Genomic DNA, 14,004 nt, shown 5'->3' on the forward strand with positions numbered 1-14,004 from the left:
GGGAAACTCTCAAAGACATTGGTCTGGGCAAAAATTTATTGAGTAATACCCCACAAGCACAGGTAACCAAAGCAAAAATGCACAAATGGGATCACATTAAGTTTAAAAGCTTCTGCAAGGCCAGGTGCGGTGGCTCACGCCTGTAATCCCAACATTTTGGGAGGCCAAGGTGGGCGAATCACCTAAGGTCAGGAGTTCAAGACCAGCCTGGCCAACATGGCAAAACCCCGTCTCTATTAAAAATACAAAAAATCAGCCAGGTGTGGTGGCATGTGCCTGTAGCCCCAGCTACTCGGTAGGCTGGGGCAGGAGAATTGCTTGAGCCCAAAGGCGGAGGTTGCAGTGAGCAGAGATTGCATCACAGCACTCCAGCCCTGGCAACAGAGTGAGTGAGACTCCATCTCAAAAACAAAAACAAAAACAACAACAAAAATACAGCTTCTGCATAGCAAAGGAAAACAATCAACAAAGTGAAAAGATAACCACAGAATGGGAGAAGATATCTGCAAAGTAACCATCTGACAAAGGGATTAACAACCAGAATATATAAGGGGCTTAAACAACTCTATAGGAAAAAAATCGAATATAATAATCTGATCAGAAAATGGGCAAAATATATGAAGACATTTCTCAAAAGAAAATATACAAATGGCAAACAGGCCTATGAAAAGGTGCTCAACATCACTGATCATCAGAGAAATGCAAATCAAAACTACAATGAGATCTCATCTCACCCCAGTTAAAATGGCTTATATCCAAAAGATAGGCAATAACAAATGCTGGTGAGGATGTGGAGAAAAGGGAACCCTTGTATACTGTTGGTGGAAATGTAAATGAGTACAATCACTGTGAAGAACAATATGGAGGCTCTTCAAAAAATTAAAAATAGAGCTACCATAGGATCCAGCACTCCCACTGCTGGGTATATACACTAAAGAAAGGAAATCAGTATATCAAAGAGATATCTGCACTCCTATGTTAATTGCAGCACTGATCATAATAGCCAAGATTTGGAAGCAACCTAAATGTCCATCAACAGACGAATGGATAAAGAAAAAATGTGGTGCTTATACACAATGTAGTATTACTCAGTCATAAAAAAGAATGAGATCCAGCCATTTGCAACAACATGGATGGAACTGGAGATCATTATGTCAAGTGAAATAAGCCAGGCACAGAAAGATAAACATCGCTTGTTCTCACTTATTCATGGGATCTAAAAATCAAAACAATTTAACTCATGGACACAGACAGCAGAAGGATGGTTACCAGAGGCTGGGAAGGGTAGTGGTGAGATGGGGAGTGGGAAGGGAATGGTTAATGGGTACAAAAACATTAGTTAGAAAGAAGGAATAAGACCTAGTATTTGATAGCACAACAGGGTGACTACAGTCAATAATAATTAAATTGGACATTTAAAAATAACTAAAATAATTGGATTGTTTGTAACACAAAGAATAAATGCTTGAGGGGATAAATATTACCCCCCCAATAAAATAATTAAACAGAAACGGGAGGTAGATTTGGCCCACAGACTGAAATTTAGAGACTCTAATAGGAAGAAGTAAATACCATATTTGGTATACAAACTTAAAATGTCATTACTACAGAGCCTTGAGAAAACAGATTTTTCTTTATAAGATGCTAACTCCTTAAACGAAATAGCGGACACCACAATTCCTGAAGGAATACCTTAAAAGACCCACACAGCCACTGCTTTTTGAAAGACCAGGGCTATGTTTACAAAGACAGGAGAAACAGACGCAGCTTCCATGATGCCTGAACTGGCATAAACAACAGAAGAAATGAACAGTGTCAGACTGGCACACATCTGCCTGGGCAGGCCTCACTCCCACACCCGCTCTGTTCTCCCAAAAGGATTCCCCACTCCCACCCACTGCAAGATGGCTAGTATCCAACCATGAGGGCTTAATCCTGAGCAAAATACTGAACTAGCTGTTTTCTTCTCACTGGCCTGGTATCTGCAAAGCTAACCATCTGGCTGCCCTACCTTCAATCTTTCCTTCCACACACAGTACTGTTCAATCTCTCCTTCCTCCTAGCCTATACAGAGTCACAAGTTTATGTTAATTTTATTAAAGCTGTGGCAACAACAAAAACAAAAAGTCTCAAATCAAATCTAAGACATACTAGGTGACAAAAATTCATTTATAAACTAAAAAGTTTGGATAAAGTAGACTTTTGTTTTAGTTTACTATGAACTGATGATATACTGGCAAACTTACCAGATGGAAGGCTTTGAGCCAGCTACTTACATGTCAGGTCCTAATCTATGAAATAACACATGCTGCAGTTGTAGGGATAAGGGGTAAAGTTCATAAGCCACCCAGTGCACAGCCAACCACGGTGGGTGCTCATAATTGGCAGCTATTCCTAGGATGATGAAAAACAAGGATATATTAGAAAACATTCAGAATTCATCTGTAGAACATGTGGGAGAAGACTTTTTAAAAAACAGCATTTCTGGCTAGGCATGGTGGCTCACGCCTGTAATCTCAGCATTTTGGGAGGCCAAGGCAGGTGGATCACGAGGTCAGGAGTTCAAGACCAGCCTTGCCAACATAGTGAAACTCTGTCTCTACTAAAAAACATAAAAAATTAGCCGGGTGTGGCAGTGGGCACCTGTAATCCCAGTTATTCAGGAGGCTGAGGCAGGGGAATCGCTTGAACCTGGGAGGCAGAGGATGCAGTGAGACGAGATTGCATCACTGCACTCCAGCCTGAGTAACATGCAAGACTCTCTGTCTCAAAAAAAAAAGAGCAAAAGGCATTTCTGCTTGTATTATAGATAAGCAAAAAGGAGAAAAAAGAAATATGCACAAAGAAATTCTTTTACCTATGCAGGTAGAGACAGTGTGTGTGTGCCTCTGTCTCTCACACACAGACACAGACATACATACAAGCAAGCACATACACAGGAACCTACAATGGCAACCTGCCAGAAAGAACTTGATGTTGTATGCTAGAAAACATCACCCTCTAGTGACTGCTAGTGAATTTGCTGCTTATTCAATTATCAAGATTTCACAACATTTTAACTCTCCTAACCAAAAAAAGGCTTTAAAAAAGTCTTCAGAAATGCAATCATCATTACAATCATGTGTTGCTGTGGCGGGACTGGGGACATGAATTCCTTGAAGTTACACAAAAATTTCCTATGCATATACCTTTGTGCATTTTTTTCTATGAAGGTCGTAAGTGTTAGAGTCTCAAAGTGGTCTGTGAATTTAAAAAAGGTCCAATTAAGATGTTTTGACCAAGCACAGTGGCTCATGCCTATAATCCCAGCACTTTCGGAGGCTGAGGCGGGTGGATCACCTGAGGTCAGGAGTTCGAGACCAGACTGGCCAACAAGGAGAAACTCCGCTTCTAATAAAAACACAAAAATTAGCTGTGTGTGGTGGCGTGTGCCTGTAATCTCAGCTTCTCAGGAGGCTGAGGCAGGAGAATCGCTTGAACCCAGGAGGTGGAGGCTGCAGTGAGCCAAGATCATGCCACTGCACTCCAGCAACAGAGCAAGATTCTGTCTTTAAAAAAAAAAAGATGTTTCGTAGGGAAATTAATGAACCATCGCACGTACTTCAAGCTCCTATTTCCTCAACATGCCCTTTTTTTTTTAGAGATGGAGTTTCGCTCTCATTGCCCAGGCTGTGCAATGGCGCGATCTCGGCTCACCGCAACCTCTGCCTCCCAGGTTCAAGCGATTCTCCTGCCTCAGCCTTCTGAGTAGCAGGGATTACAGGCATGTGCCACCACGCCTGGCTAATTTTGTATTTTTAGTAGAGATGAGGTTTCTCCATGTTGGTCAGGCTGGTCTCAAACTCCTGACCTCAGGTGATCTGCCCGTCTCAGCTTCCCAAAGTGCTGAGATTACAGGCGTGAACCACTGCGCCTGGCCAACATGCCCTTTCTTTACATACACCCCTAATGGGGAATGTAAAATCTGAAACCTAACTGAATTCCATTGAAGTGTTCTGTATATCATTTTACATTTATGTTAATATTCCAAAAAGTTATTTTCCCCACCTCTTATTTTTAAAATGTTGTCATCATATATATCACCAGACTCCTGAGCCACTCTCTGGCTTTTCTGCCCCTTCCACAGCTACAGCGTGACCTACAGCTCATCTTCCTCAAACCCTTTCATTTCCTCCTTTGTAAATTAAAGACAGCACATGCTCATTTATCTCACACTTTTGTAAGAATTACGAATTGATTTGTATTAATACTAAGAGTATTAATTATTGTTCATTCAAAATAAGCTGAGAAAGATAAAATACTATACAAATGTTGGCTGCTGAATAGCTACTGGGACACAGGAAGTCAAAACAGTATCAAGTCTTTCTATGTCTGGGCAGAATGCCAAAGCCCTGACACACATCCTTTTAGCAGTTTTAAGTTACTTCTGCAAGTGAATACTAGGAGATCGTCTCTCACTCCTGATCTTCGCTCTCAGGGAGCCACTCCAGCATAAGCCTTCCACCCTCCACAGACAACCTCAGGTTCTCCTCAAGCCTCTAGATCTTATTTGACATTTTATTATAAGTAGCAACTTCTTGTGTACTTAACACTGTTGAACTGTCGAGTTTAAAAATGATTAAGATGGTAGATTTTATGTGTTTTTTACCACAATAAAAAAAGCAGTCTCCAAACGAGCTGCAAAATGAGGGCCCCAAAAGATTATAAAGGACTCTAATTCTAATCCTTTTCATTTTTCAAATGAAGGAACAGAATTAAAGTCCCATAGCTGAGAGCCAAGAACAGGATCTGGGGGATACACTAATTCCTAGTACATAGTTGACTACAAAACAGCAGCAGCAACAAAATAAACCAAGTATAATGGGACAAACAACCAAGTGGGACAAAGACAACAACGTGGGCAGAATCACAAGAAGAAAGAAGACCAAGCGGACATTTCAATAATATTTTTTAAAGTAAGAAAGTATGGAAGAAATGACTGAATATTATAAGCATAGGATGGTCCCTGTTTTGCTGGAATAGCAGTCTGAAACCATCATTTATCTTGGTCTGGGTGGAGTTGAGGTCTGGGAATTCCCATGTAAGGTAGTTTGTTCATGCTTACTTCCTCAAGCACACATCACACCTCCTCATCTGAAAAAGGCACTGGAAGAATAGATTCTTTGGGAATGACATCCACACATACATTAAAGGCTGTGGTTTCCACTCCTAATGGTTAGTAGATTTGCCAAGATACAGCATCCTCGCAACTCCGCCCAAATACGGTTCAGCATCTAGCAGTCAACACCACAGAGCCTTCCTGTGGTCATGACTGGCAGTGGTGATAAAGGTCGGTATAACCTTACTGCCTTCCATAAATAGCCCTTCAGTCAGTAATGTCCTCGCATGATATGGTCACATTCTTTCAAGAGCAGCCTTGCTTTTATGTATGGTACCTTCCTTCCACAGAGCTTTCCACCCCAGGTGAAGCTGCTTTCCTTCCCCACCATAATTCCTCTCAATGGCTTCAAAGCAGGGCCTCTACCTTTAATTTTTTTAGGATGAGTCTCTCTACCATCTTTTTTAGAGCTATGCTGTCCACTTTGGCAGCCAGTAGTCACATGCAGCAACTTGAAATGTGGCTAGTCTGAATTCAGATGGACTTTAAAGTACACACTGGATTCTCTTGGTAATTTTAAAATGCTGATGACATGATATGCATATAGCTTGGACATGATGACAGTTTGATATACTGGGTTAAATTAAACATATTACTAAAATTAATCTTATCTATCTTTTGCCTGTTTTAAATGGCTACTAGAAAATCTTAAACTACACATGGGGTTCACATTATATTTCTATAGGATAGCACCATTCTAGATAGTATAATAAGCCCTACTTATTGAATAAGCTCAGTAGAAAGAAACCCTGAAATCCTTTCATTTCAAACGATCTCTTATCGGCCAGGCAACTTTCTTCATTTGCAGGTGAGATTCTTCATCTGTAATGTAGACAAAATAAACCCCCCTCACAGACTAGTAAGGACTGAGAACACAAAGAAAGCATTTTAAGCATGCAGCAACATAAAATGTGTTCTCAGTAAATGTCACTTCCCTTTCTGTGGGTGCATTCAGTTTAGTCATCTTGGGGTTAGTCATGGAACGTCTGGATTCCAGCCCTCTTTGTTCCTTCTCCACTCTAATCACTTCCACAGAATTCACCGTAACTTACAGGGCAGGCGTGTGTGGTGAACTTTCTAAGCCCCACAGCTGAATTCTTCATTCCTACCACTTGTCGACCATATCCTTCCCACCTGTTCTCTGCTGGTCCATTCATTAATAAATTATTAAAATTAATCTCAAAATTCTGGCTGCTGCTCATTTTCTCCTTAGGGCTGTTACCAGTAGCTCATTGCTACTGCCTGAATTTAAAGGGAGCTTTGTTACTATTCTAGCTATTTCATGTATGAACACTTCCTTCCCCTCAAGTGCATGGATATCCTTTACTTACCACTAAGGTCTCACCAGATATGTAATGACTGAAGGATTCTATAATGGTCCTAGAAATAAGTAAAATAAAACTGAATGTTGACTTTTAATTATTGACCAGGCCAATCAGGATTACAGGAATGAAAAGTACCTTTTATGACTAAGAAATCACATCTGACTTGGCAGTCTGGTGTTTATTTCTGGCTGGTGTGTCTGTGGAAAATTCACTTTATGATTTCTTCCCAGCTGTTGGTAGCAGCATGCTAGGCTGGCAGCCCTGACAGTTGAATTACTCCCATGGATGATGCTATTTTTTCATTCCCCACCCAACCTTTCCCAAATACTTGGCATTTTTTAGTATTATACAGGTGCTAATTTTTCTGAAAGTCTGGCTTACAGTTTATTGTAAATTGATGTTATCTAGCATCTAGATGTCATTCTGTTTCTATGTCCCTTTTCACAAAGACAGCAACTCCAGGTCTGGGTAGGCCTGAGAGTGGGGATGGAGAAGTAACCCCTGCAAGACCTTTTCCCCAGCATTCCTTTATAGAAAGCAGGAGGTGAGAAGGAAAGAATTAGGGAAAGAAAAGGCAATCGAAGGGGAGAAGATTTAAGAAAAAAGCAAAAGAAAGAGAAGAATGGCTTTTTTCACAGTAGAAGTCAGATAGTGGGAGGCTTGGACAAGGTTTGGACATGTTTGGAAGTGGAGACAAACCATGAGACTACCAGGCACTAAAGTGAATTTGGCTGCTTTCAACCCTGACCTCTAGCAATTTTGGATCTTAAAGGAGATATGCATAAATGATGCAGAGTAAACCAAAAAACAAAGGCAGAGAATGACTGGAAGTCCCTCAAAAAATTAAACATAGAATTATCACATTACCCAGCAATCCCAGTTCTGGGTATATATCCAAAAGCACTGAAAACAAGGATGCAAACAGGTATGTGTACATGCATATTTACAGCAGCATTATTCACAATATCCAAGGTATGGAACCAACCCAAGAGTCCTTCACAGGTGAATGTTATACACATTTTACTATTAATACAATAAAAAGGAGAACATTTGTTGGCCACCTAGATCCCACCAAATATCAAGCTAGGATCCTTTTACATACACTACTCACAGATTAAATACTATTGCCATTTACAGATGAGGAATATGCAACTCAGATATTAAACAATTTGTTCAAAATCACACAAATGGCAGAAGTAAAATTTAAATCAGTGGTCTTTCAACTTACACCACAGTATTTCAAGGATAAACAGGCTCAATGAATAAGGAACAAGTGACAAAACCATATGCTCCTTATGGTCTGAAACTGTTAAATAAGTGACAAGAAAGACCATAAGCAGCTGAACCCAAAGAACTAGGTAGTCTAAATGTCTTCCAGGCTGCAAACAAACTTTCTTTTAGCGTAGTACATTTTAAAGCCCTATAAGGGAATCTCTGTCTCTTCTCCACACACCCCCTCCCACACACAAAAATTGGTAAAAGTTATTTTTCAATTTTTTAGATTCTATATGTCCCATCTGGGCTGATAAAGTATTCTTTTCTCCCAACAATATTACCATACATTTGTGGCAACATTTGGGGTATAAAAGACCTCCCCACAGACAGGTGCGGTGGCTCTCACCTGTAATCCCAGCACTTTGGGAGGCCGAGGCAGGTGGACCACAACGTCAGGAGATCGAGAACATTCTGGCTAACATGGTGAAACCCTGTCTTTACTAAAAATACAAAAAATTAGCTGGGTGTGGTGGCTCATGTCTGTAGTCCCAGCTACTTGGAAGGCTGAGGCAGAAGAATGGCATGAACCCAGGAAGCGAAGCTTGCAGTGAGCCGAGATCGCACCACTGGGCAACAGTGCAAGACTTCGTCTCAAGATAAATAAATAAATAAATAAATAAATAAATAAATAAATAAAATAAACAAATAAATAAATAAAATACCTCCCCACCTGCCACTTATTTTAATCAAGCACTCTACAGGACATCCTGTAACTATTCTGTAACTATTTCATCCTGTAACTATTCTGACAAACTGTGCCCCAGAAGTGACACGCTGACTCGGAGCTAAAACACTGCTCCTGTATACCTCTTTCTCCTGGAACTAATGGGTCAATCAATATATTGCTAACTTTTGGGCAAGACGCAATTTAAAATCACTGTAAGTCCCTGTATTAACAAAATAAAACTAGGCTGGGCGTGGTGGCTCACGCCTGTAATCCCAGCACTTTGGGAGGCCGAGGTAGGTGGATCACCTGAGGTCAGGAGTTCAAAAGCAGCCTGGTCAACATGGTGAAACCTCATCTCTACCAAAAATACAAAAATTAGCCAGGCGTGGTGGTGCATGCCTATAATTCCAGCTACTCGGGAGGCTGAGACAGGAGAATCACTTGAACTTGTGAGGCGGAGGTTGCAGTGAGCTGAGATGGCACCACTGCACTCCAGCCTGGATGTCAGCAAGACTCTGTCTCAAAAAAAAAAAAAAAAAAAACTAAAAACATTTTTAAAAGTTCCCTTAAAGGGCCAAGCATGGTGGCTCAAGTCTGTAATCTCAGCATTTTGAGAGGCCAAGGCAAGAAGATCTTTTGAGGCCACGAGTTCAAGACAAGCCTGGGCAACACAGCAAGACTGTTTTTACAAAAATTTTAAAAAGTAGCCAGGCATGGTGGTACGTGCTTGTAATCACAGCTATTTGGGAGGCTGGAGCAGAAGAATCTCTTGAGCCCAGGAGGTCAGGGCTACAGTGAGCCATGATCGTGCCACTGCACTCTAGCATGGGTGACAGAGCAAGACCTTGTCAATCAATCAATTAAAAAAAAAAAGTTTCACTGAAGGCTTCCTCTTTTTTTCTGGGAACTCTCGGAACTACTGACATCAAGAAACTACCAATGAGACTTCAGACTCCTTCCCACGCCTCTGACAAGGCCCAGGTTCAGGCCCCACCACATCATTTGCTCAGTCCTTTGCTACAAGATGTTCACACATCTGGCACTACCCATGGAAACCATTTCTCAGTCACCTTTGTGTCCCCTAGAACCTAACACAGTGCTTAGCATGGGGAAACCACTCAAATGTCCACTGAATGAAGGACCCACTGACACATCCTTTCGTATGGTATTGCTATCTTGCTCTTTAGTCCTTCTAATCCATTCTCTACACTGTAATATTAGCAAACACTTCACTGCAACATCATAGATGCTTCCCTAATGTACCCAAACTTTACACTGCCCTCAAAACCAATAATCCACATACACCCTCCCTCCCTGCCATTCTTATCCTTCAAACATTCCAGCACAGTCGATAATTTTTGAATTTCTTTCATTCATTCAACATTTATTTATTGAGCACTTACTGCTCTGGGCACTGGGAATACAGAGGTTAGCAAGAGGAAACAAAGCCCCTGCTTTAACGTATCTTCCAGGCTAATGCGGAAAACATAGTACAGAAAGGAATAGGGCAGGGGGTAGATCCAGAAAGCACTTGCAGCGCAGAATAAAAACTGGATTTTACTCTAAGTGAGATGGAAAGGCAGTGGAGGATTCTGAACAGAAAGTAACATCAACCTGCAAACCTTTGCTCAAGCTGTTGCCAACTCTGCCTAGAACAACACTCTTTTCCATCATTTGTCAAATTCTTCAAAGCCCAACTCAAAAGTCACTACCTCCATGGTGCCATCTCTTAGACTTACAGGGGGTTCCCCGTTTTTTGGTTAGTCTCAAAATCTTGACACAACCTGTGATGGCCTGATGTTTAGTTATTTTTGTATATTTTTTAAAACACCACCAAGTGTTTATGTTCATTAAGAATATTTTATCCTATTTTCATTCTATCAGCTATGCAGTGCTGCCTTGTTTGCAAACTAAAAAGCATGTACCCTTTTTATCTGAAAGACTAAATTAAAATGATCATCCTCTTTTCAACGTTTTCTTTCTTATCCATGAAAAATACTTGTGTTCTCCTGTTCATTATAACTATTCCTTATTTCCTGACTACGTATGTGAATGTACACATATACACGTGTACATACACACAACATACATCTACATAAGAGACTCCCTTACACATGCAATCGGTATCACTCTTAATGTTCTTGAAGGTTAACTGTAAAATCAATGCTTTTGCAAATACATTTAAATCTATAGGAAGTCCACTGTATAGGGCAAGTTATGTAGTAAAGTAAAAGATTCTTTTGTGGGTAAATAATCACCCCTTAATAAATATTTTCCAAATGTAGGTCTGAGGCATTAGAGTTCCTTTAAGAGAGGCCTGCAGGGGAAATTCCACCCAACAGCAACAGAATACATATTCTTCTCAAGTGCACATGAAACATTCTCCAGGACAGGTCAAGAAGCGTGAAATTATATCAGGTATCTTTTCTGATCACAATGGTATGAAACTAGAATAGTTTCTACAGTAACAGGAGGACATGGAAAATTAACAAATATGTGGAAATTAAACAATACGCTCCTAAACAACTATCGAGTCAAAGAAAAAATTAAAGGGGAAATTAAAGAAAATAAAGGAAAAATATAAAAATATCTTGTGACAAACGAAGATGGAAACACAACATACTAAAACTTATGGGATGCAGCAAAAGTTAGAGCTAACAGGGAAGTTTACAGTAATAGACACCTACATCAAAAAAGAAAGATCTCAAATAACAGCCTAACATTACACCTCAAGGAACTAGAAAAATAACAAACTAGGCCCAATGTCAGCAGAAGGAAGGAAATAACAAATATCAGAACATAAATAATTGAAAAAGAGACTAGAAAAACAACAGAATCAATGAAACTAAGAGTTTGTCAACGGGTACAAAATTAGATAGAAAGAGTAAGTTCTGGTGATCTATTGTACAGCAAGGTGATTATAATTAATAATACTGTATTATATATCTCAAAATACCTCAAGAGGATTTTAAGTGTTGTTACCACAAAAAAGTGATATTTGAGATGATTCATAGGCTAATTACCCTGCTTTGATCACTGTACAATGTACATATGGACCAAAACATCATACTGTACTCCATAAATATGTGTCAATTAAAAACAAAACTTTAAAAAAAATGACCAGCAGTTTAGCAGTTTTTTCTTTCTTTCTTTCTTTTTTTTTTTTTTTTTAAACTAGAGTTTTACAAGTTAATGAATAAGAGTAACTCCTGATTTAGTTATAGCTGCTTTCTTCTTACCATGACAGGACAAAAGTTCACTAAACATATTGTTAAATAGTACATTTCCCCACCAAAGATTCTAGGCAGCAGAAATAATGTTTCAAAAAATTAATGTAATAAAATGCCAAAAGCTAAAGTCTTTTATAGAAGGTTCTGCAGGACATAAACCATACGACACTAAATACTGTTTATCAATTGTTTTTACATTTTTCTTTGCAAACAAAAGGCATAGTTTCCCTTCCACACTCACCCTACTTTCAAACCAATAAAATACAAAGTTTTCGCATATTTCAATAATTAAATATACATCTACAAGATAAAAGAACCACAATCATAACCTCTGCAGCAGGGAGGAAATTTTAATCAGCATGGCTAAAGGTTACTACAACTCACCCAGGACCCTTTCTGCATAGAGTTTCAACAAATATCCTTTAGATTTGCTTCTTAAATAACTGAGAAAGATAGGTCATAAGGAAAACAAATCCAGAAATACAACAATACCCTGTGTTTGGCTGATTTAGGCGATCAGGTCCATTTCTTCTCTTAAACTTCCACTCCCCCGCCTTAGTCACTTTACACACACAGACCTAGTTCTGCAAACCTGCGCACTCTACCTGAGGCACCTCCAGCTCCCCTTCCCTTAGTTCAAGAGTAAAGAACCTCCCTCCTGGTTCCTACTCTCTTATTTAACTTACTTATCAGGGCTTGGGAGGCCAGTTTCACATCACTGCGAATTATCTTTGAAAGCCCCTATTTCCTAAACTGTATAGAACTTCCTCATCTTAGCTTTGTCTCCGTTGTCTTGAACTATATTTGAGCCAATGAAACCAAGTTCAGGGTTTTTTTTTCCTGTATTTAGTCAAATCATGTGACATGGTGTATTACACGATAATCCCACTGTTCTGAAGCAACAGGACAACACCCCTAAATGTCATAACTCATATCCTGCTAAGTTGTTTTATATACTTTATGAAGTTAAGAAATTCATCCAAAAACTTATTGAAAGCACATATAACATGCAGACAAATATTTAGAAAAATGAATAACTGATCAGCATTGAAAGAGGTTACTTTAAAAAAATGACAGCCTCTGGCCCTCTGGATCTCTATAATACCTACATGTTTGAATTAACGGAGCTTCTTTATGTGCCCTCTGAATGCTGCTTTGGGGTCAAGCAGCTACTCTACATTACATCTTCCGGTGGCAAGGCGCAGGCCAGCTTAGAGACAGGCATGCCAGGCTCTGGCTGCCCCAGCAGCGGAAATTATTTTCTGTCCCAGATATCCCTGACAAACACAGTGCAGAGAAGAAGCAAGGCCAGTGGTGCCAAGGCCTCACATATCCGACTGAGTCACCTCCTGGGACTCCTCAGTGCCAAGTTTCCACTGAAGAATAAGGGGATCTTTAGTTTAAGCTAAGAAAGAACTTGAGAGCAATTAATTCAGCCTTCCCCTTCCATGAATGAAGGTGTCCTTGCCTGGATTCACTGAAAATACAGTAAGAAAGCTCCTTTACCCAATTTCTTTATTATAGAGGAATCATTTTTTAGGATGATGGCATTTCCAGGATGATAACATAATTAGGGCCTGAGGTTAATCTTTAAAAACAAGAAAATGGCCAGGTGCAGTGGCTTACACCTGCCTGTAATATCAGTGCTTTCCAAGGCCAAAGTGGGAGATCACTTGAGCCCAGAAGTTCAGGACCAGACTAGGCAACACAGGGAGACCCTGTCTCTAAAAAGCAAAAACAAAAACAAACATACCACCACAATAAAACAAAACAAACACACACACAAAAATCTCAAGAAAACAACTCATCACGTTTGCTTGTTATCCAACACTGAGACTGGGTACTAGCCCCTTTTAGAGCTGGTGACAAGCTATATAACCTGAGGGTACCCTGGCAGGTGACTATTTGCAGGGAAGGGTTTAGAGCTTTTCAAAAGAGTGGAAGAGCACATCCAAGACAAGCTAAAGGCAGAGGGAGTTCTAAAACTCAGGGTTCTGCCCAGCACTCCTGGGAGAATCTCATAGGCTTCACCTTTATTCTGAAGTCCAACCATCAGAGCTAGTTTGGGAGCTCTCACACAATACTGAATCTAACAAAATTCCAGCCAGAATGTTTTTCTGGCTTTGATTTATTTACTTCATTTTGGGAGGTGGGAGTGGAAGGCAGATGGAAGCTGGAGGTGAAAAGGCTGCTTTGGAGTGGGAAGCAGTTCCCTCCCCCATTCCCAGCAGGGACAGTCCTATGTCATGGACATAAACCCTGGGAAGCAGCTGCGATCTCTCTTGGGAGAGGGAAAAGAGAATGGAAGTCTTCTGAGCTACAGCCCCAAAATACAAAATTCCCTCTAGG

The 14,004-nt window shown here is 40.2% G+C and overlaps 1 protein-coding gene across 11 annotated transcripts in view; it reads right to left on the minus strand.

Annotated features, from left to right (window-relative positions):
- Nucleotides 1-14,004, minus strand: part of LIMS1 (LIM zinc finger domain containing 1) — a 151,039-nt gene that overhangs the window by 82,039 nt on the left and 54,996 nt on the right. The window contains exons 1-2 of one of the 11 annotated variants that reach the window (XM_033175531.1): nucleotides 12,342-12,470; nucleotides 2,277-2,394 (exon numbers count right to left, since the gene is read on the minus strand). The exons of 3 other annotated variants lie outside the window; for them this stretch is intronic. The gene's annotated coding sequence lies outside the window, so the exon portion shown is untranslated. Of the gene's footprint in view, nucleotides 1-2,246; nucleotides 2,395-12,147; nucleotides 12,477-14,004 lie in introns of those variants that run through there. 7 more of the 11 variants (XM_033175529.1, XM_033175532.1, XM_033175527.1 and 4 more) reach the window with 7 other exon arrangements.

This window comes from Trachypithecus francoisi, unplaced genomic scaffold (genome assembly GCF_009764315.1).
Source record: "Trachypithecus francoisi isolate TF-2019V2 unplaced genomic scaffold, Tfra_2.0 Lachesis_group17, whole genome shotgun sequence".
Lineage (NCBI taxonomy): Eukaryota > Metazoa > Chordata > Mammalia > Primates > Cercopithecidae > Trachypithecus > Trachypithecus francoisi.